Here is a 24,087-nt window from a genome sequence, read left to right on the forward strand (position 1 = left end):
CACTCTACCATAAGGGCCTGATTGGTGGAGTGCTGCAGAGATGTTTTTCCTTCTGGAAGGTTCTCCAATCTCCACAGATGAACTCTAGAGCTCTGTCAGAGTGACCATCGGGTTCTTGGTCACCTCCCTGACCAAGGCCCTTCTCCGCTGATTGCTCAGCTTGGCGGGGCAGCCAGCTCTGGAAAGAGTCTTGGTGGTTCCAAACTTCTTCCATTTAAGAATTATGGAGGCCACTGTGGCCACTTCTGTGGGACCTTCAATGCTGCAGAAATGTTTTGGTAACCTTCTCCAGATCTGTGCCTCGACACAATCCTGTCTCTTGGATCTACGGACAATTCCTTCAACCTCATGGCTTGGTTTTTGTTTTGACATGCACTGTCAACTGTGGGACCTTATATAGACAGTTGTGTTCCTTTCCTAATCGTGTCCAATCAATAAAATTTACCACAGGTGGACTCCAATCCAGTTGTAGAAACATCTCAAGGATGATCAATGAAAACAGGATGCACCTGAGCTCAATTTCAACTCTCATAGCAAAGGGTCTGAATACTTATGCAAATAAAATGTATGTTTAAATTTTTTTTTAATACATTTGCAAAATTTTTAAAATTGTTTTCACTTTGTCATTATGGGGTTTTGTGTGTAGATTGCTGAAGATTGCTTTTTATTTAATCCATTTTAGAATAAGGCCGTAACGTAACAAAATGTGGAAAAGTCAAGGGGTCTAAATACTTTTGTTGATCTGATTAGAAACACTGTGCCCACAACCTTTATCTCCGAACTGATGTCGTTGCTGTATTATGTTGGAATATATTGCGCATTATAAACTGGGTGGCTTGAGCCCTGAATGCTGATTGGCTGACAGCCAGCCGTAGTATATCAGACCGTATAACATTGGTATGACATTTATTTTTAGATGCACTATTGTAAAGTGGCTGCTCCACTGGATGTCATAAGGTGAATGCACCAATTTGTAAGTCGCTCTGGATAAGAGCGTCTGCTAAATGACTTAAATGTAATGTAAATGTAATTATGTTGGTAACCAGTTTATAAAAGCCACCTCGGGGGTTTGTGGTATATGGCCAATATACCACGGCTAAGGGCTGTGTCCAGGCACTCCGCGTTGCGTCGTGCATAAGAACAGCCCTTAGCCGTGGTATATTGGCCATATACCACACCTTGGGCCTTACGGCTTAAAATAGTCTAAGGTTTTTACCAGGCACAAGTCCATTCAGGCGAGGGTCCCGTCCACGAAACAACACATAACGAGCTCGACAAATGTATTCAGAAGAAAAATTTCACCCACATTTTATAAAATAAAATATCCTCTTACCTTTGTCATGCCAACCATCCATCCAAATAAAATAATTCCTTTTCTTTTGTCTTTAAATACTTTCACATAGCTTATTTCATGATATGATATGGGGTAATCCAATGAGCAACACTGCAGCTGTTGATTGCAGTGATCATCCTTCATCAAGTATGCTATATACTGTACACTGAATGTACAACACATTAAGAACACCTTCCTAACATTGAGTTGCATCCCCACTTTTTGCCCCCAGAACAGCCTCAATTCATCAGGGCATGGACTCTAACAAGGTACAAGAAAGCATTCCACAGGGATGCTGGCCCATGTCGACTCCTATGCTTCCCACAGTTGTGTGGTGGACCATTCTTGATGCGCACGAGAAACTGTTGAGTGAATCCCCACAGAGTTGCAGTTCTTGACCCAAACCGGTGCTCCTGGCACCTACTACCATACCCTGTTCAAAGGCATCTAAATAGTTTGTCATGCCCATTCACCCTCTGAATGGAACACATACACAATCCAAGTCTCAATTGTCTCAATGCTTAAAAATCCTTCTCCCCCTTCATCTACACTGATTGAAGTGTATTTAACAAGTAACATCAATAAGGGATCGGGGCTTTCACCTGGATTCACTTGGTCAGTCTATGTCATGGAAAGAGCAGGTGTTCCTAATGTTTTGTAACATCAGTGTATAATCAATACATGACTTTCAAGGAGTGGGGTATTAGAATGAATCACATTTCAATAGCATGCATCAGTAACTATGGTGATGTAGCTCTGGCTCTAGCTCGCTCTCCCTTTGACAGACAGTCCAATAATGAGTCAGGAAATGTTTGAAATTTGCCATTATTCCCCCATTAAAAATAAATAACTTGATGTTCCACAACTGTTTAGATTTTGTTTCGATGCCTGTTAGCAAGCTGGACATTAGTGAGGAGGCCATAAATGTACCTCCATTATCATTCCTACACAGTTCCCATCCTACACCCCCCCAAAAAAAAGTTTGATATTCTTTTATTCAAACCACGGATTGAATGGGCTCTCTGAGAACCTCTTCCTGCAGTGCATACAGGTGAATGGCCTCTCTCCCGTGTGGACCTTCAGGTGCATCTTCAGCTGGTGCTGGTGGGAGAACCTCTTCTCACATTGGGGGCTCCTGTATGCTCCCCTGTGTGGACCCTCTGGTGCCTCTTCAGGCTGGACGAGTGGGAGAAACTAGCACGGCACAGGTGACAGCCGAATGGTTTCTCCCCTGTATGGACCCTCTGGTGCCTCTTCAGGTCACTAGCCTGGGCAAAGCGCATGTGACACTGGGTACAGCTGAAAGGCTTTACCCCTGTGTGGACCCTGTGGTAATCCACTTTCTGCGAGCAGCTGAAGCCTTTGTTACAGAACATGCAGAATAATTGTTTCTCTTTACTACTGCCAGATGTGGCTCCCCCTTTTTGAACCTGTGCTCTAGCCCTGTTGTTTGAATTCAATACCTGATCGAAAAGGATGCGGCCGTGTGAATCAGAAGGCCCCAACGACATGGACACTGGGTCGCGATCCCTGAGCATGTGTAAAGGGTTGGTCGCGACATTTGGATTTGTCTCAAAGCTTTCGCTGTAATCTAAGAAATCTCTGCCCTGTGAGTGTCCATCTCCTAGGTGACTATCTGCATTCCATGTGGGAGGAGGTCTAAATACTTTTGTTGATCTGATTAGAAACACTGTGCTCACAACCTTTATCTCCGAACTGATGTCGTTGGTGTATTATGTTGGAATATATTGCACATTATAAACTGGGTGGCTTGAGCCCTGAAGGCTGTCAGAATTGGCTGACAGCCAGCCGTAGTATATCAGACCGTATAACATGGGTATGACATTTATTTTTACTGCTCTAATTACGTTGGTAACCAGTTTATAAAAGCCACCTCGGGGGTTTGTGGTATATGGCCAATATACCACGGCTAAGGGCTGTAGCCAGGCACTCCGCGTTGCGCATAAGAACAACCCTTAGCCGTGGTATATTGGGCGTATACCATACCCCCATACCTTATTGCTTAAATATGGTCTGAATGCGGCAAGGGTACGAGGGGCGTTCCCTTATGAAGGCCCATCTTTCTTCTCATTGGCACCTTGCTGTCTGTCTTTGCGCATATTTTCTTCTCATTTTCATTGGCGCGATACATACAGCAAGGCAGGGCTTAACGTGACCACGCCCCTGATTAGGGTACACCTGTAGGGTACCCCATTACTCCTATGATAAATTGCCTTACTTTAATAATATCCCGACAGCGGCTGTATTTAAAAAAAATAAAAAATAAAATGCATTAGCAATAAACACTTGATATGCATGGTTGGTCGTTAACATACTTTTATGTTTTCCCAACTGTCTATACATTAACACAATATTTAAATAATATTTCATAATTCAAAAATTATTTAATTCAGTTGATATTAAATGAATATTTGGTTCAATGTTATTAAACTAAAGCAGAAAGACTGACATTAATTCAACTGACATTCATTCAACTGGTGCTTCTTTTGTCTCCCGCAGGTTACACAGGGACTGCGAGAAGGGGACACCTAAGGGCACGCACATGCTCCTGGATCACCAAACGGCACGCACTCGGACAACCCCCAATCGGAATTCTGCAGCCCACTTTGCATGACTGTGGAAGGGTTCTTTGATTGACAATCTCTCTCTCCCACTGCCATAATTCCAATGGATACGTAGTGCAGGATGAGGGGGTGTAATGGATGAAAACCAGTGTGGGGATGTGGACTATTGACTACAAGATGAAGATACACTCATAGTGCAACCCAGTTCTCATTGTGGTAGTTCTGAGTCACGTTTTTGATTGGACTTCTAACACTGCTCTGCAGAGACAATCAACAAAAAATTGAGAAAATTGTCGAGGATTCCAGCCGCCCTGGTCGTAGACTGTTCTCTCTGCTACCGCATGGCAAGCGGTACCAGGGCGCCATGTCTGGGTCTAAGAGTCTTCTGAACAGCTTCTGCCCCCAAGCTGTAAGACTCCTGAAAATCGAATCCCCCCCCCCCACCACCACACATCTAATCCCCCCCACCACCACCACACACACACACACACTGCTTCTACTCTCTGTTATCTATGCATAGTCACTTTAATAACTCTACCTACATATCACCTCAATTACCTCGACACCGGTGCCCCCTCACATTGACTCTGTACCGGTACCCCCTCACATTGACTCTGTACCAGTACCCCCTCACATTGACTCTGTACCGGTACCCCCTCACATTGACTCTGTACCAGTACCCCCTCACATTGACTCTGTACCAGTACCCCCTCACATTGACTCTGTACCAGTACCCCCGCTATTGTTATTTGCTGCTGCTCTTTTATTATTTGTTGTTCTTGTACCTGATCGCCAAGTCTAGAACCAAAATGCTTCTCAACAGTTTTTCCCCCCCAAGCCATGACTCCTGAACAAGTAATCAAATGGCTACCCGGACTATTTGCATTGTTGTCACAGCATCATCGGACTGAGCTTGTTGTCATTGTAGACAATCTCAATGCTGTGCGTTACAGGGAAGACATCCTCCTCCCTCATGTGGTACCCTTCCTGCAGGCTCATCCTGACATGACCCTCCAGCATGACAATGCCACCAGCCATACTGCTCATTCTGTGCGTGATTTCCTGCAAGACAGGAATGTCAGTGTTCTGCCATGGCCAACGAAGAGCCTGGATCTCAATCCCATTGAGCACGTCTGGGACCTGTTGGATCGGAGGGTGAGGGCAAGGGCCATTCCCCTCATAAATGTCCGGGAACTTGCAGGTGTCTTGGTGGAAGAGTGGGGTAACATCTCACAGCAAGAACTGGAAAATCTGGTGCAGTCAATGAGGAGATGCACTGCAGTACTTTTGATTTTGACCCCCCCTTTGTTCAGCGATATGTTATTCCATTTCTCTTAGTCACATGTCTGTGGAACTTGCTCAGTTTGTCTCAGTTGTTGAATCTTATGTTCATACAAATATTTACACAGGTTAAGTTTGCTGAAAATTAACACAGTTGACAGTGAGAGGATGTTTCTTTTGTTTTTATGCAGTCATTTTAACCATACCTACATATACATCCTATCTCAATTAGCCCTACTAACCGGTGTCTGTATATAGCCTCGCTACTGTTATTTCACTCTTTTTTTACTGGTTTTATTTCTTTACTTACCTATTGTTCACCTAATACCTATTTTTTTACTTAAAAATCAAACTGTTGGTTAGGGAGGGCCTGTAACTAAGCATTTCACTGTTGTACATCACCTGTTGTATTCGGCGCACGTGACAAATAAACTTTTTGGGGGCGTTTTCTTAACTGCATTGATGATTAAGGGCTTGTAAGTAAGCATTGTATTGGGCGCATGTGACAATGTTAACCACAATCAATCACATTTCTAACAATGTGATTCAAGTACCCAACAATATAGAGCCATTGGAGTTTATTATTTTTATAAATTAATGTGTTGATTCAAGAATTAAGTTTTGGATCGACTGAAATAATAACCAAGTCAGTCAGCACAGATTCTGTTTTGTATTTAAGTACAATACTTTTATTGCACAAAAGTATACATGTGACATGTATTGTAGAATAACTTCTCACTATGGTAACACTTTCCTGTACATCTGGTACCCTCGCTTTGATCAAATTAAATTTAGAATGCTTTGAAAAAGGTTCATCTTTACTACTTAATGTCAAGATAAAATTCATTAAGGCACTATCATTTCCTCATAAAACACCAGCATCAAACAGGACAAGATTGTCACTCTATATGCAAAACCAAAAGAATGAACTACAAACAAACTAGTACTTCATTACATTTTACTATTCATGGGGCGTGCACATTTTCTGCTGGTGTATTCGCAGGTAGCTCCTCTCAAAGAACCTCTTCCTGCAGTGAGTACAGGTGAATGGCCTCTCCCGTGTGGACCTTCAGGTGCATCTTCAGATGGTGCTGGTGGGAGAACCTCTTTTCACACTGAGAGCAGGTGTAGGGTTTCTCCCCTGTGTGGACTCTCTGGTGCCTTTTCAGGCTGGAGGAGTGTGAAAAACTGGCCCTGCACAGGAGGCAGCTGAAAAGTTTCTCCCCTGTGTGAACTCTCTGGTGCCTCTTCAGGCTGGACAAGTGTGAAAAACTGGCCCGGCACAGGTGGCAGCCGAACGGTTTCTCTCCCGTGTGCATCCTCTGGTGGCTCTCCACCTGTTTAGAGAAACGAAATACTTTCCCACAGAACAAACATGGGAAGCGCTTCTCTTTGCTACCAGATCTACTGATAGCATTACTACTACTGTCATTTGTCAATGGGCTTGTGTAGCCATTTAGTGTTGAGGCACTGGCATTGTCTGAGGTCTGGTTTAACATAAGGAGAGTGTGAGGAGGACGAAGGTCAGGGAGTGTCTGTGTTGTCACAGGGTCCATTTTCCAGTTGATAGATCCTATAGAAGGCAGGCTGAGGGCAGCACCTGTTAGGGGGTTAACCTGAGGCGCAATCAGTCTCTCTGAATCACAACTATAGGAGCAGGACGGAGCATCGCTAGCCGAGTCTGTTCTCAGATTGACACCACCTCGTCCCCGCAGACCAAATCTACGCCTCGCCCTGGTCTCAGCCAGTCTGTTGTCACTAAATTCAGATGTTGTTTTATGTTCCACTCTCTGTTTCTGGTTGTGGTTAAAAGTGTTGTTCCCCAGCCCAGAGTTGAGGATGCTGTCCCATCCACTGACATCCACTTGGTCGCCTCTGGTCCTGGCCTGCTCGGTGATGGCGTCCCCTGGGCCCTTAACTATACCAGTCTGGGAATCCAAGATGGTCGCCCAGTCTCCTCTGTTAGCTTCCAGCCAACCATCTGCAGGAAGAGGTTACAAAATATAATTTATAAACATGGCAGAGAAAACTCTATATATTGAGTTTGTCAATTACCTGGTCAAGTTCATATATTATAATTTGTGTATATCTATGTAAACATAAGTTCTATTAATTTCATGAATGGAGAAAAAAACAATAGCCGGGTGCATAACTATTCCCATTGCAGATCTATTACTGTATGTAGGCTATATGTATTTCTCCCTTACCTTGCTCCCCCATCTTTAGTCCACTCAGCAGATCAATGCTCTCTGGTCCGTCTTCTATTGTTTCCTCTTTGACCAGCAGCAGATCAGGCTTCCCATCCTGCATGTCTACTGACTGTAAGACATACAGTGTGAGAGGATGTTGGATCAAGAAATCTGATATGAGCACCCTGCTATGGAGCATCTTCTGACTGGGAAATGAGGGATTACTATGCAAACATGTTAGTTGATTTGATTACTTGACACTCTTTAATTAATGGTTTGATAATTGAAAGGCATGGTCCCAAACGTAATACCAAATTAACCAAGACCTGGGCATGTATCCACAAACTGTCTCAGAGTAGAAGTGCTGATTGAGGATCAGGTCCCCCACCTGTCTATACAGTCTTATTCATTATGATCTAAAAGGCCAAACTGATCTGAGATCAGCACTCCTACTTGGTGGACAGGCCCTGACCTAGTACCTTTAAGATGTTAGTTCATCGTGGGCTCACCTCAGTGTGTGTGGTCCTGTGCTGCTCAGCTGGCTCCTCTGTGGGTTCAGGAGGAGGTGTAGTCTGGTTGTCCTCCAAGACCATGGTCCCCTCAGGGTTCCCCAGACCCTCCTCACACCCCTCATCCTTCACCAGCAGCACCTCTGGACCCTCCTCCTCCTAGAAGGGACAGGTGATACAGATTACAGGTACAGACACACAGATAATAAACACACTTTCAACATGGAGGGTTCATACTTGCGAACATAAGCACCCACTTACATGTAAACGAGTCCCTGGTACAAAATGTGTATTAGCCAATTAAAATGTAACCAAATGCTAAATTGTAGCTGGTCCCGTCAGACAACATGGCAAACATTAGCCCTATGATAACCTCACTGATTATATCCTGGCACAGTTCTTCCAAACCGTAAGTTCTGTTCATCAAAACAACTATCACATGTATTTGACTGACTTTATCTCTTAAGTTTTCATGTACCTAATAAAAATCTAATGTTCAATGTGTTTCCAACTCTACGGATAGTTTTGTCACAAACTGTTACGTTAAATAGCAAACGTGCCTACTGGTCTTGGCACGTGTGCTCTAGCCAACAGCTGGCAGGTACAGTTCGGGGAGGCTGTGCAGGTAGGCAAGTCTACATGATGATATTATTATGGATAAGAGCGAGAATATTTGTATTTGTCAAATAGTGGTCAAGCATCGATCATCAAGTCACCAGAATAAGACTCGATATTTATTGGAAAGACGCGTCAAACTCAACACTGTGCACTTATACTCCCCCGTGAAGGTCATCATAACTTATTTAGCCTAAAACTGCATGGTTTCCCGAGTCGTAGTGGGAGGACCATAAACCATATTGTTGCGTGACTCCAAGTTTACTTCGACATGATGGTTATCAATATTTACACAAAAGCGTTTCCACCGCCATTTCTCGCATAATACATTTTACCCACCCCAAAAGATTCCACCATGTCGAAAGAACACATGATCTGTCTGCAATTAAAACATTTTACCGAAACTTCCAGTTTCCATCACAGCTGTCATTTCTTCTATACAGTATGACTTTACTCACAAACTGTGGATGGAAACGTGGTAACATACGCATTACTTGACTCGAGGAGGATGAGCGTTAGTGTACAGTAGGTTTATAAGGTAGCATCCTCGTTATCATCCTACAGACGAGGCAGTTTTGCAGTTCCTTTAAATATGTTTAATCGACAGTCTTAATGTAGGATGACATTACGCTGTCATTAGTATATTCTTATGTAGGTTACACTTACATGCAGGCCTATAACGTTTTATAGGCTATGCATTATAATAATCATCCACTTCGTCACGTGCGTCTTGAATCGAGTATCAAGGTTCGGCAGTGAACAGTTTTTTCCTAACAAAAAAATCTTGATGCGAGGGGGGCTCATGGTGAAAGTGCACTACTGATTTAAGAGTCGAACGCTTTAGCAGTGTGTGCTGCCTAGAAGTGATGGTGATAATGGTAGCCTACATGACTTCTATTTGACTGTCTTTTTTACGATGTATGATAAACTTAAGTTGTAAGGACGTCTTGCGGAAGGGTGTGTGTGAAACAGAAACATGAATTTAGTCATATATGCCAAAACCGTGAACATGTAGTCTAACATCAGTAGTAGCCAGTAACCTCGTCAAGGATGCGTCAATGCAATATTGGCACACAACATTTTGTTACAGACAAACCGAACAAAAGTAAACCTTGAATTTGAAGGTTTAAAAGATCCATCTAGTTGCCAGGGTTGACCTATTTTAAGAAATAATATTGGCTGGTGGATATAAAGTCTTTGATATGCTGATGAAGAATTTGTGACAGGTTTAAGGTTAGCATAGGGCCAACGTGTGCCATGTTATGGACCAATTTAGCGTTCTGTCACGTGCAAGTAAATTTACGCTTTTAATTGGCTGATACACATTTTGTGCCAGATAAGCAACCATGTGCATTTAAACAAGTTGTTTGCTCAGTGTTGTAAAAATGGCCCAACTGTCATTCTTGAGTAAAAGTAAAGATACATTAATATAAAATGACTAAAGTAAAAGTCACCTGGTAAGATACTCCTTGAGTAAAAGTATAAAAGTATTTGGTTTTAAATATACTTATGTATCAAAAGTAAATGTAACTCCAAAAATAAAAGTATACATAATTTCAAATTCCTTATATTAAGAAATCCAAATGAGATGTTATTGGTTTTTAATCTACAGATAGCCAGGGGCACACTCCAACACACAGACATAATTTACAAATGAAGCATTTGTGTTTAGTGAGTCCGCCAGGTCAGAGGCAGTGGGGATGACCGGGGATGTTCTCTTGATAAGTGTGTGAATTTGATAATTTTCTTCTCATGCTAAGCATTGAAAATGTAAAAAGTACATCATTTCTTTAGGAATGTAGTCAAATATAAATAGTACAGATAAGTACAGATAACGCCCCCAAAAAATACTTAAGTAGTACTTAATTATTGTTACTTACCGTAAGTACTTTATAACCCCTGTGTTTGCAAGTATTGACCCAGAGTGTTAACCCATCCCCACTACACTTGAGTCCTATACTGTAGTTACAATAGGACTTCATTGTTAAATCCATGGTGGACATAAATATGTTGTTGTGGGTTCAAATAAGTCAACTATGATAAGTCAAATGTTATCATCAGACATACCTGACTAACTATTTTGACGTGTACAGTAGGTGTTTGTTAGTGTGTGGGTATGTGTAGTTATATTTAGTAAGTGTATATTGGTTATAAAGTGAAATTGGGTGTATGCAGAACAGGGTGAGATCAAATGTGATGTATACTAAAGAGTCTCAATGAAATTTCAAATTAAAAGTACAACTGTGTTTATTAAACAAACAAGTTTTAAATAAACCATTTGAAAACCACACATGCACATCTCAACTAAAGATTTGCATAAACTTGGTAAACTGCATTAATTTCCTCATTAAAATTGTCTTGAGAGACTAAATTAAGTAGTTGATTGGAAGTAATGAAACAGGCACTTGTGAACATAATATAGCCTACACAGTACAAACATTATGTAACAGACTTTTTAGGCTTATACACAGAGTGTACAAACATTAGGAACACCTGTTCTTTCTGTGACATAGCGAGGGTTTCCATTAACTTGTCCAGTCATTTTTTTGGTCGACACTTAGAATGTTAGCATAGAAAATAGATGCGACAACTGCCTGCTAGGGTGCGTTTCCATATAACTATCTTGTGTCAATAAAAACCTAATGTCACACTTTTATTTTTATTTTTTAAATCGCTAAAACCTAGTGTCAAATAAAAATGTAATGGTTGAAGTGTTTCCATTACCCATTTAGGCAAATTGTGCATTAACAAATTGGCGACAACCATCTGTTTCATGTCTCAGGTAGTCTACGAAAGCCCACATGGATAGAATGCAATAATTGCCTCATATTTGCCATTTACTAATAACACTCATGTGCCAATGTATCGTCGCGGTTCGTGCCATGGTGAAACTTGCACTCCTGTAGACCTGATATAATTGGATGGTGAAACTTGCAGCCAACCAGAAAAGCAAGGTGAAACAATTCAGGCATTCCTGAAAGTCAGGACAATCCTTGTCCTGCAAATAAACATTTGTACACATTGTAGAGTCCACGCCCTGAAGAATTGTGGCTGTTCTGAGGGCAAAAACGATAATTATGCTGGTGTGTCCTGAGGTAGCTCCTCTCTGAGAACCTCTTCCCCCAGTGCATACAGGCGAATAGCCTCTCTCTCGTGTGGATCTTCAGGTGCATCTTCAGTTGGTGCTGGTGGGAGAACCTCTTCTCACACTGGGGGCAGCAGTAGGGTTCTCCCCTGTATGGACCCTCTGATGCCTCTTCAGGTTGAACGAGTGTGAGAAACTGGCCTGGCACAGATGGCAGCCAAATGGTTTTTCCCCCGTGTGGACCTTCTGGTGTCTCTTCAGGTCACTAGCCTGGGCAAAGCACATGTGACACTGGTTACAGCTGAAGGGTTTTTCCCCTGTGTGGACCCTCTGGTGGATCTCCACCTTCTGGGGGCAGCTGAAGCCTTTGTTACAGAACATGCAGAGGAACCGTTTCTCTTTACTATTGCCTGATGTTGCTCCCCCTCCCTGCGCCTGGGCTCCAGCCCTGCTGTTTGAGTTCAATACCTGATTGAAAAGGACGCGACCGTGTGAATCGGAATGCCCCATCAACGTACACACTGGGTCGCGATCCCTGCACATGTGTAACGGGGAGTGGGTCGCAACGTTTGGATTTGCCTCTAAGCTTTCGTTGTAATCTAAGAAATCTCTGCCCTGTGAGTGTCCGTCTCCTAGGTGATTATCTGCATTCCATGTGGGAGAAACGTCACCCTCCTCTTTCACAGTCACTTCATCTACGACCAGACCTTCCTCTTTCTTATCTAGGCACCCTTCAGAGTATACACTACTACTGTCTAAGTCCTGATGGGAATGAACAGTCGTCGGGCTCGGGTTACCGTAAAGTAAATACTCTGAGCCGGGAGCAGGAGGGCAGCCCAGTCTCCCCAACCCCCGTCTCTCTGGGTCTGACCTGTAGTCAGGTACTGTGTGTAAAAGCCTTTGCGTTACAGTTAAAGTCTCTGACTTGAGGATGGCGTTTGGCATTCCACTGACCTCCGTAATGCTGCGTCGGGTCCTGGGTTGAGGCGCAGTGGCGGTGGATAGGTCCTCTGTGGCTACAGTGGGCGCCACTCCAGACGTTGCTCCAGTCTGGATGTCTCTGCTGTGCTGTGGGTCCTCAGCTTCAGTCCTCTCCTGCTTGACCAGAGACAATCCTCCAGGACATGTAGCCTCTGCATCTGCATCCTGACACAAGAAGAGAGGTGGTTAATACCGTTACATGAGTTTAATTGGATAACAATGTAGTAAAGAAGTCTCACAAGCTCCTCTACGGCAGATAAATGAGTATGTTACATGTAAGGAAGTGAATAGCTGAGGGGAGTCTTTCTGAAATAAACTGGCCACATTTGATGTACTGTAATTTTGATGTAATACTATTACACTAACCTCTATCATGATAACTTTCTGGGTTGAGGTTCCACTCCCCTCTTCAACAGTGATTGGTTGGTCATCACTCCAGATATTGTGTCCTGCTGGCTTCACAAAGCTCTTGTGGCCTCCAGTGAGATGTCCTTCACCTGAGAGTGATTGGGGGAAAAATAGGTGTTTAGGGTACTGTCAATGCTATATTGTACACTATTGACACTGCATGTTTGGTAACACTTCTCATAACTATTTGAAAGATAACTAAGTGGTAATGAGGGGAATTATTGCATACTATCTAAACATGCGCAGAGGGGAATGGGGCAAAACGTACCTCTTGCCATTCCTCTGTATCGGTCGAGGATCTTGTCACTACTGGGACGACTGGCGATGACGCGTTCTCTGATCGTCCGCTCTGCGCGCTCCCGTGCAACCTTCAATTCTAGTAGCTGTAGTTTCCTCCGCAATGCCCGGTTTTCATTTTGGCCCTGAGATATTTCTAAACGAAACACTGCATAATCGTTGTCTACGAGTTTACAGATCTCTGCCACGGCTGCATTAGCTAGCACCTCCATAATGGAGGCCATTTGAGTGTGAAAACCCATAGCCACTGTTAGCTAGCTAACGTTAGAAGCTATCTAGCGTTACCTAAATAACGTAACATATATCAACCAAGTCCTGTGTTAATAAATGTCTAAGTAACAATAATAAAAACGCTATCGTGAAAATTGTTCTTGGTCACTGTTTACTTCCCTTCCACACGGATGAGAAAGGATTTCATTGGCGGGCGTCTTGGGGCGTGATTAAAAGAAGAGTGCGGGTTGCTCTTTGAACTACGGTAATGCTAATTATTTAATAAAGAAGACTAATAGACCTTTTGCACAACGTAGCAACGCCCACTTCCTACCCGATACCCAGCTTCCTAGCAGCCTGATTTGAGCCATACTAGTCTCGAAGTCGCTCGTTTTATCATTACCTCAGTATATGAATCATATTTCTATAGCGTATTTTGTATCATTCTTGTTGAGAATTCTGTTTATCCGTTCAGTTAGTGATTTTTGTAAATCGAATGTCTTCTGGTGTCTTTTTTTGTATCTTTAGCTACCAGTACCTAGCTAACGTTAGTGCTAACGACGTTAACGTTATTAGTTGTTGCGGTATCTTTATTGAAAGTTAGGAAATTAATATTTGATTGAACCTTCTAGTGGGCTTCGATGTCTGAAGAAGGGAGCAATACCTTTGCTATTCCAGTGGAATAACTACCCTGTCCAAGAGATCCTCATGTCACTGATGGGAAGCATCAACTGCATCTGGGCTGTGGCTTGCCTTCTCACAAAACTACCAGTGTGGGCCTCTTGTGAAGGCATGGGCCAAGGAGCAATGAGCTACTACTGCATTGCATCTTCCCTTCTTATGCTGTGACCATCCACATTGTCTAACATCCTGTAGTAGTCCATTTATTGATAATAAACACCTCTGCTCATACTCCAAACAATGTTATAGAGTTTTTATTTACAGTGACAAGAGAACAGAAAAATGTAACAATGATTTAAAAATTATTATTATTAATTGCAGACATTTGTTTTATTTCCCTTTCATTAATTGAAAGATAAAGGAGCCCATCCCTTGTTATTTAGTCTTTCCTGCCTAAGAATTTTTGCATGTACACAAGTAGTACCAGTCACCCTTCTCTCTAATTAGTGAGAACACCACTGGGTCTTTATGTATTCTCTCACCTGAAGAGACTATGTGAAGCTGGTTGTCTTCACTGAGCACACATGTGCAGCCTTGACAGTCGCTCTCTAGTCTGTAGCTATCCAGGGGCAGTGAAGGGAATGGTGGTGTCTCCTTATGGTGAGACAGGAGGCTCCCCACCTGTACCTTTCCAAAGTGGGAGCCGACTAAAAGCTTTTCAGCAGACATCCCCATGCTGCAGATCAATGGCTTGGATAGAGGGTCAAAGTTCTTGTATGCCTCTTCTATCTGGAGAACTGAGAGGTCCAAGAAGGGCGCTGTAGAGTACTTCTACAAAGCAAAGCAGCCGCTGTGGTTAGCCAATCTAAACAATGTACTTGAAGCCACCTGAAATTAAATCATTTTATATAGTCAAAGTGTAGTAGGATATGACCAGCTACTATCGACTATACTGGTTATTAGGGAAAACTCACCTAATCCCTCCTTCTGCCGTGCACTTTTTGGTGGGCTAGGTGATGGTCATCATGCCTATGGGCCCAGGTTGCAGACCCTGTAAAAAGACAGTACAAGGGCACTATTCTAAATCTAATCATTAGACAATTTAAGTTTTCATTAAATCATTTAGTAGCATTATGATGTGATTATAACCATATAACCATTATAACCAAAAAAATAAAAAATAAAAATATGATTTTGATATGTGGTACAGTTATTAAAACATACCATTGTCCTTGGCTTATGCCACTGCTGCTCGGCCTCTGTGCAGCTGTGCACAGGTGGGATGACTGGTGTTCCCATCTGGGAATAGTGTGCAGACTGGAATAGTAACGCAACTGTGTGGTTGCATAATGAGGTGCCAGCAACACATGAACAGTGATGTTGTGTGATTGTTACCGGTTTCAGTACAACCTACGTGGGGATATAAAGAGAAAATGAATACACTATAAAATCACTCAACATGTCTCACGACCAGCAAACAGAAGTGACTGGCGCAACAGCCACTAAATCCATTACAGCAATACAGGTTTAAACTTTTCTATTAAGGGTATATATGCCCTTGTTTAAATGTAATCTAATGTGTCCAACATAAGAGCTTATAGAAACAGCAAGGAAAACAACTGAACAATTACTACACTAAGAACAGTTTCATAGACATGGGTTAAGCCTAGTCCTAGACTAAGCAATGCCTCTTAATGCAGATATCCATTGACAGGAACTTCTTAGTCTTAGACTAGGCTTCATCTCTGACTGTGTAACGGCCACAAACAGATTACTTTTCACCCTACACTCAAACTGTGGGGTTTCTCATTTTTCCTTGTGGACCTGTAGTAGCAAGCCCTTATGCTGACCTCTCGTGTCACTTTGTCCCTGTTCGAAACGGTTTGGAATAAAAAAGACTGAGCAATCATAATGTTAACTAGCTACTGTAAAAGGCATGTCTTAAACTACGTTACAGTTTTGAGTAAACGTCCTTGTCTGCTCTGAGGCAACTTGGCTATACTTACCTTCATAGTTGAAAAGGTAACTGGAGACAAAGTTTGAATCCTTTTCCCAACTTGGAGTTCGGTGCTTTGCTACTTGTCTGAGCCAGACAATGTACATCCATCACTATTATCTTTGGCAGCTCTTGCGAGTGCCTTGTGTAAGACAGTGCCATGATTGGTACAGTGCCTTGCCAAAGTATTCGGCCCCCTTGAACTTTGCGACCTTTTGCCACATTTCAGGCTTCAAACATAAAGATATAAAACTGTATTTTTTGTGAAGAATCAACAACAAGTGGGACACAATCATGAAGTGGAACGACATTTATTGGATATTTCAAACTTTTTTAACAAATCAAAAACCGAAAAATTACTCATCCCCGTTAACAACAGTTCTTAGCCACGTAGTTCCGCTTGTTTTACCATTTCCCCACATAGCGAACATGTAAACAATTCAAACAAAAATAACGACATAGACTGAGAGGTTAATTGTTGGTTACAACAACAAAAAAATGGTAAAATTCGATTGCGCAGCTCTGGGGGCAGGATCTTTTACTCCTGACCAATCAGTTCCCTTTTCCAAAACCACAGCCGCCTAACCATTGGCTGAACTGTTCCTTCAATCAAACATCAGGAAGTAGCTACCCACACGAATAAGAGAGGATGAAGTAAATAAACCCACAACGATATACTTGATTATAATCGTCTCTGTTATGTGTTCATTGATTTTTGTTGTTGTTGTGAAAAGGCATGACATTAGTTTGCTTATCATGTGAAATATAATGGTACATTTGAGACGAACTCCAGACCAGCCATTGCATTGACAGCCGCTATTGGGTTAGCTAGCGGGTTTCTGACATTCATCCTAGCTTTACTATCAACTGGCAAGCTTTATCAGGCAGCTTTAGATGCGAGGGGAAACCGAATATATTTGCTAGTGAACCATCTGATTGGTGAAGTTGATATAAATGCCATTACTTAGCTAGCGATCTAGCTAAATTGAAAGTACTGGGGGAAAGCTAGCTAACTAACTTCCACCATCACTGAAGTGTAGCTAATGTTAGCTAGGTTTATTGAAAATAAAAAACTATTTATTTGTTAGCTATATTTTAAAGACTTGTTACTTTTGAACACTTGTCAAACTACTTCATTCCACTGCCTGTTTTATTGATGAATTAGTGACTGAAAAGTTGGAAAGAAAATGCCCCTCCCAATTTCACTGCAAATGGACTACTAGGCTGTATTGGTTGGGTATCGTTTGGCTGGTGTGTACATTACATGAGTGTTTAATTAGCCAACTTACTGACTGACTAGGCATATTGTCTGACTGAATACTGGGACCTTCAGCAGTACCTTCCCTTTGATTACAGCAAGAGTCTCCTTATGTCTCGGAGCCATTTAACATGTACTGTATGTAACCACTCAAATTCTTACAAACACAAGAACAGACTTATATTCACTTGCCTCTGGCTGCAGGCAGCCCAATCCTGATATTTTTCCACTAATTGGTCTTTTGACCAATCCCAGATCTTTTCACATCAGATCTTTTTCAGTGCTGATCTGATTGGTCAAAATACCTTTTGGTGAAAAAAAATCAGACTTGGGCTCCCTGTCTAAACACAGCCTATTTGTCCTATACTTCAGGCTTGTCTGGGATATATATTTTAGCTGGCACACCTGTGTGATCTTTTATACATGAAGAATAATTTATTCACCCTGGATATGAGACTTGCATTGATTTTTAGACCTCTTTGAATCAGAAGTGCCAAGTGCTATCTTGATGGAGAAAGTCTGCATGTTGTCAGATGTTTAAACTACCATAGTAGTTAGTAAAAATGAGAACAGGCTAAAACAGTTATAGTTTTGTAACCTATTAAAAAGTGAATGAGTAATTTATACAAAACTTTATTGCATTTGGTGGTCATCCCCTTTAATTTGGCCCTCTTAAAACCTTGGTTGCATCCTTCCTCAGGGAACTGTCTGCTGATAAATGACAACATGGTGGCAGGTGTTTTGATGTGCTGCTCTAGCGTTCCATGGCCCAGCAGACTCCCCTGGGGACAGGGGGATGGACACGTTCGTTTTTATAAAAGTCTGGGAAGCTTATAGAGGGAGGAGAGGGCATGAGTTAGAGTGAGTACAGTAAATCCAATCCAACCAGTGGCCCTGGATTATATGCTACAGTATGTCATCACACAGACAGCCATAGTGAAGGGGGTTTACATAGAGCACCAGCGGACCTTGCTTCTCTGTGCTCTGGAGAGATGGCAGATAATTGGTCAGAAGCCGCTGGAGGTCCTTGGAATATTCTCTCTGTAGCACCTGTAGAGAGATAGATAGAGGTACTGAATGCTCTTGAGAGAGCAAGAGTTAACATTGCCATTGTCGATTGAGGACTATAAGGGTGCCTTCCAATCAGACAAATGGAGGCGTAAAAGGCACTCCAACTCAATGGTTTTCAATGGGAAGATTGCGTTGGGGGGGTGCTAGGCTTGTGTTGTACTGTCCGACATAAAATAGCCCACGTCTAATATTGAATGAGCTTCCCAAGTTACAAGTTTAGCTACAATTCTGTATGAAGGAAATAGATCCACCCATGCTATTCTCTATCTAACCTTGTGAATAAACTCCAAGAACAAGATGATTATCCTGGTGGCTGGGAGGTTCCCAAGTTCTTGACATCTGTCTGGATGTTAGGGATGTGCTTCAACCTGAGGAAAAGAGCAGAGGGGGAAGACATGAACCCCACTGCTTACATTTCAGTGCTCGTTCAAGTTGTCACAAACTTTTTCAGTCACCAATTCATCAATGAACAGGCAGTGAAGTAGTTTGACAAGTGTTCAAAACTCAGTAACAAGTCATTAAAATATAGCTAGCATGTTGGCAAGTGTCCGGTCAGCAACCTTCACCTGTCGACGGCAACAGCGTTCACAGGCTCCTCATCTGTACAAATAACCCCAATGTGAAACATATTTAAACTGACATTATTTGTTGCTTAGTTCTTTACTTATTAGATGCATATAATGTCCAGAGCAAAACCTAGCCTGGTGGATCCAGCCTGATCCCTTTGTACCGTTCTATTGCACTTCACATTTGATATCCATTGTGTCCTCCTCCCAGAGCGCTAAGAACCTTGGCGTGATCCTGGACAACACCCTGTCGTTCTCAACTAACATCAAGGCGGTGGCCCGTTCTTGTAGGTTCATGCTCTACAACATCCGCAGAGTACGACCCTGCCTCACACAGGAAGCAGCGCAGGTCCTAATCCAGGCACTTGTCATCTCCCGTCTGGATTACTGCAACTCGCTGTTGGCTGGGCTCCCTGCCTGTGCCATTAAACCCCTACAACTCATCCAGAACGCCGCTGCCCGTCTGGTGTTCAACCTTCCCAAGTTCTCTCACGTCACCCCGCTCCTCCGCTCTCTCCACTGGCTTCCAGTTGAAGCTCGCATCCGCTACAAGACCATGGTGCTTGCCTACGGAGCTGTGAGGGGAACGGCACCTCAGTACCTCCAGGCTCTGATCAGGCCCTACACCCAAACAAGGGCACTGCGTTCATCCACCTCTGGCCTGCTCGCCTCCCTACCACTGAGGAAGTACAGTTCCCGCGCAGCCCAGTCAAAACTGTTCGCTGCTCTGGCCCCCCAATGGTGGAACAAACTCCCTCACGACGCCAGGACAGCGGAGTCAATCACCACCTTCCGGAGACACCTGAAACCCCACCTCTTTCAGGAATACCTAGGATAGGATAAAGTAATCCTTCTCACCCCCCTTAAAAGATTTAGATGCACTATTGTAAAGTGGCTGTTCCACTGGATGTCTTAAGGTGAACGCACCAATTTGTAAGTCGCTCTGGATAAGAGCGTCTGCTAAATGACTTAAATGTAATGTAAATGTAATATCTGAAGTGAAGTAGAAAGGTGAACACAGCGATCCGGTTGGTTCCACCAGGACCAGGCTATTTATAACCACCATTGATAGTGTGTGTGTGTGTGTGTGTGACCCACTTGTACCTTTGATGAGTGGCCAGGAGCTGATGTATGCTGCTATGCCCATCAATGGGGCCCTGGAAAAGACCTCAACTCATGCCTGCTCACCAACGGTCATCAATAGGGAGAACAGAAATAGGTAGGTTTAGTCTGACCCGTTCAAACTTCAACATAGGATAGGTAATATCTGACACAAACAAGTACTAACTGCCATTGGTGATAGAACAGTGACTATGTATGTGTTCACAGAAACATGTATGGAGCCAGCATATGGAGACTTGCAAGATGATGTGATGGAAGTCCAGACTGGCAGACGGGCTTCATACTGATGTCTCTGAAGGGAGAAAGACCTGGCACTCGGCATTAACATTTTACTAGACACAATTGTACTTGTATTTCTTTTATTAAATGGTATCAGACAAAATGTGGAGGGAGGAACCCTGTGTATTCTGAACCAGGATCAGGGATCTCCTGTTGTGAGCGGGACACCACACAGGAATTGTATGGCTACTCGGACATGTTTGCTAAGGTAGCCCCAAAACCTCCAGACAAAATGCAGATCGGCACAATATTTGTATCGGCTGGGAACGACAATAAAAGATGAAAGGTTCACATTGTTATATCAGCAGAACAGTGCTTCTATTGTATTATGTAAAGTGTTTATTCTACATGGACCTGTGACTATGTTTGAAAGTTTTCAAAACAATTTGTTTTTTTATATCTACATATATTTATCAATTACATTCTTCTCATATTACTCTTTAGGCTAATGATCTATTCAAAGCTTCTCTATATCTGCCTGTAGTTATTGAGCTCAACTTGCAGGAGGTTTGTTTGTTGTGACTGAGTGAGGGGAAAGCTGTGGGCAAGTTTCTGCCACCCACATCAATCCACACACCCAAGCTAACTCACGTTTGGCCACCAGCATTTCTTGAGGAGCAAGCCAAAAAACAAGGCCAAATCAGCAGGTGCAATTCCCCTTTAAAGCATCACACAATCTAGTACATACAGTTGATTTTATTAAAACACTACATATATATTGAAAAATATGTTTAAAATTTCTACCAATCGATTGTTTAAAGAACAGACGACTCTCGGGCGACCAACATTTCTTTTAGTCGGGACAGGACAAAATTTAAACTGCAATCATTTTCTCATAAAAATTGTCTCGGGGGAAAAAATAAAGTAGTTGAATATACATCAAATAGCCTACACAGTACAAATGCAATATTTAACAGACTTTTTAGGCTTAAATACAATGTCTGGTTGCAATATTCTACCCAGGAATATTCAACACTGAAATCTGTTGCTCTCGTCATTCCAAATGCATCTGTGGATCTTTTCAACTGACAATACTGAAAATCAACCTGTCTTTAATGCAGGGTTTGATCTAAACATCATAAGCTATTTAGTGGAATGGTTTTTCTGCTCCTCAGAGCTCCTCTCTGAGAACCTCTTCCCACATTGCGTAGAGGTGAACAGCCTTTCTCCCATGTGGACCTAAATGTGCATCTTCAGCTAGTTCTGATGGGAAAACCTCTTCTCACACTCGGGGCAGCTTTAATATTTCTCCCCTGTGTGGACCCTCCGGTGCCTCTTCATGCTGGACGAGTGGGAGAAGCGCATATGACACTGGGTACAGCTGAAGGGTTTCTCCCCTGTGTGGACCCTCTGGTGCCTCTTCAGATTGCCAGCCTCAGCAAAACGCATATGACACTGGGTACAGCTGAAGGGTTTCACCCCGGTGTGGACCCTCTGGTGGATCTCCACCTTCTGGAGGCAGCTGAAGCCTTTGTTACAGAACATGCAGAGGAACCGTTTCTCTTTACTACTGCCTGATGTTGCTCCCCCTCCCCTCCCATTGGCCCTTTGGTCCTTTGAGTTCAATACCTGATCAAAAAGGATGCAGCCCTGTGAATCAGAAGGCCCCATCAACGTAGACACTGGGTCCCGATCCCTGAGTGTGTGTAAAGGGGAGTGGGTTGCGACGTTTGGATTTGTCTCTAAGCTTTCCCTGTAATCTAAGAAATCTCTGCCTTGTGAGTGTCCTTCCCCTAAGTGAGTCTCGTCTGCATTCAAGGTCAGAGGAGAGTCGCCCTCCACTTTCACAGTCACTTCATCTATGACTATAACCCCCCCTTTCTTATTTAGGCACCCTTCAGAGAATCCACTACTACTGTAATGGTTCCAGTCCCCTCTGGACAGATCAGCCTGTGTGTCTAAACCCAAGGATATGTTGCCAGGGTCCATCTCTGTTGCGTAAGAACAAGACGGAACATCCCCACCAGTGTCTAACGTGTCACCATCACAATCTCCACGGGAATGAACCGTTCTTTGGCTCTGGTGAAATACGGGTAAGTACTCTGAACCAGGAGCAGGAGGACAGCCCAGTGGCCCGAGCCCCAGTCTCTCTGGGTCTGATCTGTGGTCAGATCCCGTGTGTAAGAGCCTGTGTGTTGCAGTTAAAGTCTCCGTGTCTGTATCTGACTTGAGGACGGTGTTCGGCGTTCCACTGACCTCGGTGATGCTGGGTCGGGTCCTACATGGCGCTGGGGCGGAGGTGGGGTCCTCCGCGGCTACAGGGGGCTCTCTAGTCTGGATGTCTCTGCTGTGCCGTGGCTCCTTCTCTCCTTTAGTACTCTCCTGCTTGACCCCAGGACCTGCAGCCTGATAAGAAGAGAGGAGGTTATTACCGGTTCATGAGTTGAATTGGATAACAATGTCGTAAGGAAGTGTCACAAGCTTCCCTATGGCAGATAAATTACAATGTAATCAAGTGAATAGCTGAGTGGGAGCCTTTATGAAATAAACCAGACATATTTGATTTACAAAGTAACAGTAATATTTTATGCAAAGCTGTTACACTAACCTCTATCACAATAACGTGCTGGGTTGAGGTTCCACTCCCCTCATCAACAGTAATTGGTTGGTCATCTCTCAATGTATTGTGTCCCGCTGGCTTCACAAAGCTCCTGTGGCTTCCAGTGAGATGTCCTTCACCTGAGAGAGTTATTTGGGGGAAAAGAGGTGGCTAGGTTAGCTTCTGTCAATGCTCAATGGTATATTGTACACCAGTGACAATGTCAAGAATTGTCAAGGATGTAAGGTGACACTTTAAATAACTTGTTGATATTCTATTTATAGATCAATTGATATGTTCCATGCATATATAGCCTCGTTATTGTTATATTCTGTTACCATTTACTTTTTAACTGCCTTTTTGGAAAAGGGCTCATAAGTAAGCATTTCACGGTAAAGTCTAACTCTTTTGTATTCGGTACATGTGACAAATAAATTGATTTGATTTGCGTCATATTGTTTTCAATGAGTAAATCATAGGACATATAGGAACTGGTTAGAATATGATATTGTGTCTTTGAGCAAGATAGCTAAATAATCAGGGGAACTATTTCATACTATCCAAAAACGAACGAAGTGTTAACCCAATTGGTTACAATGTACCTCTTGCCATTCCTCTGTATCGGTCGAGGATCTTGACACTACTGGGACGACTGGCGAGGACGCGCTCTCGCGTTGTCCTCTCTGCGCGCTCACGTGCCACCTTCAGTTCCAGTAGCTGTAGTTTCCTCCGCAATCCCCTGTTTTCTTTCTGGCTTTGAGTTACTTCCAGACGAAACACTGCATAGTCGTCGTCTACGAGTTTACAGATCTCTGCCACGGCTGCATTCGCTAGAACCTCCATGATGGAGGCTATCTGAGTGTGAAAACCCACACAATTGGCCATTGTTAGTTAACGTTACCACCTAGCTAGATATCATCAACCAAGCCCTGTCTCCAACGCGAATTAACAACTACCTGTGGTAAGTATGTGATGCTGTGCAGTTCAATTGGTCATATTTTAAGTTCCATGGTGTTAATAAATGTCTAAATAACAACACCAAAAACGCTAACGTGAAAAGTGTTCTTGGTCAACGTTTACTTCCGTTTACTACTTCTTCTTCTTCAATGGTATATTGGCTTTATCACAATTTAGTGTGCATG

At 43.0% G+C, this 24,087-nt stretch overlaps 1 long non-coding RNA gene and 1 pseudogene across 1 annotated transcript; both read right to left on the bottom strand.

Annotated features, from left to right (window-relative positions):
* Nucleotides 1-5,860: 5,860 nt before the first annotated feature.
* Nucleotides 5,861-24,038, bottom strand: LOC115137421 (uncharacterized; annotated as a pseudogene).
* On the bottom strand, nucleotides 17,986-19,546 carry LOC115137459 (uncharacterized). Its single transcript, XR_003864802.2, has 2 exons — nucleotides 18,712-19,546; nucleotides 17,986-18,418 (listed from the first exon to the last, which is right to left on the bottom strand). It is a non-coding gene; the product is annotated as an uncharacterized LOC115137459 (long non-coding RNA).
* Nucleotides 24,039-24,087: the final 49 nt, after the last annotated feature.

Source organism: Oncorhynchus nerka, linkage group LG11 (assembly GCF_034236695.1).
Source record: "Oncorhynchus nerka isolate Pitt River linkage group LG11, Oner_Uvic_2.0, whole genome shotgun sequence".
In the NCBI taxonomy this organism is placed as follows: Eukaryota; Metazoa; Chordata; class Actinopteri; order Salmoniformes; family Salmonidae; genus Oncorhynchus; species Oncorhynchus nerka.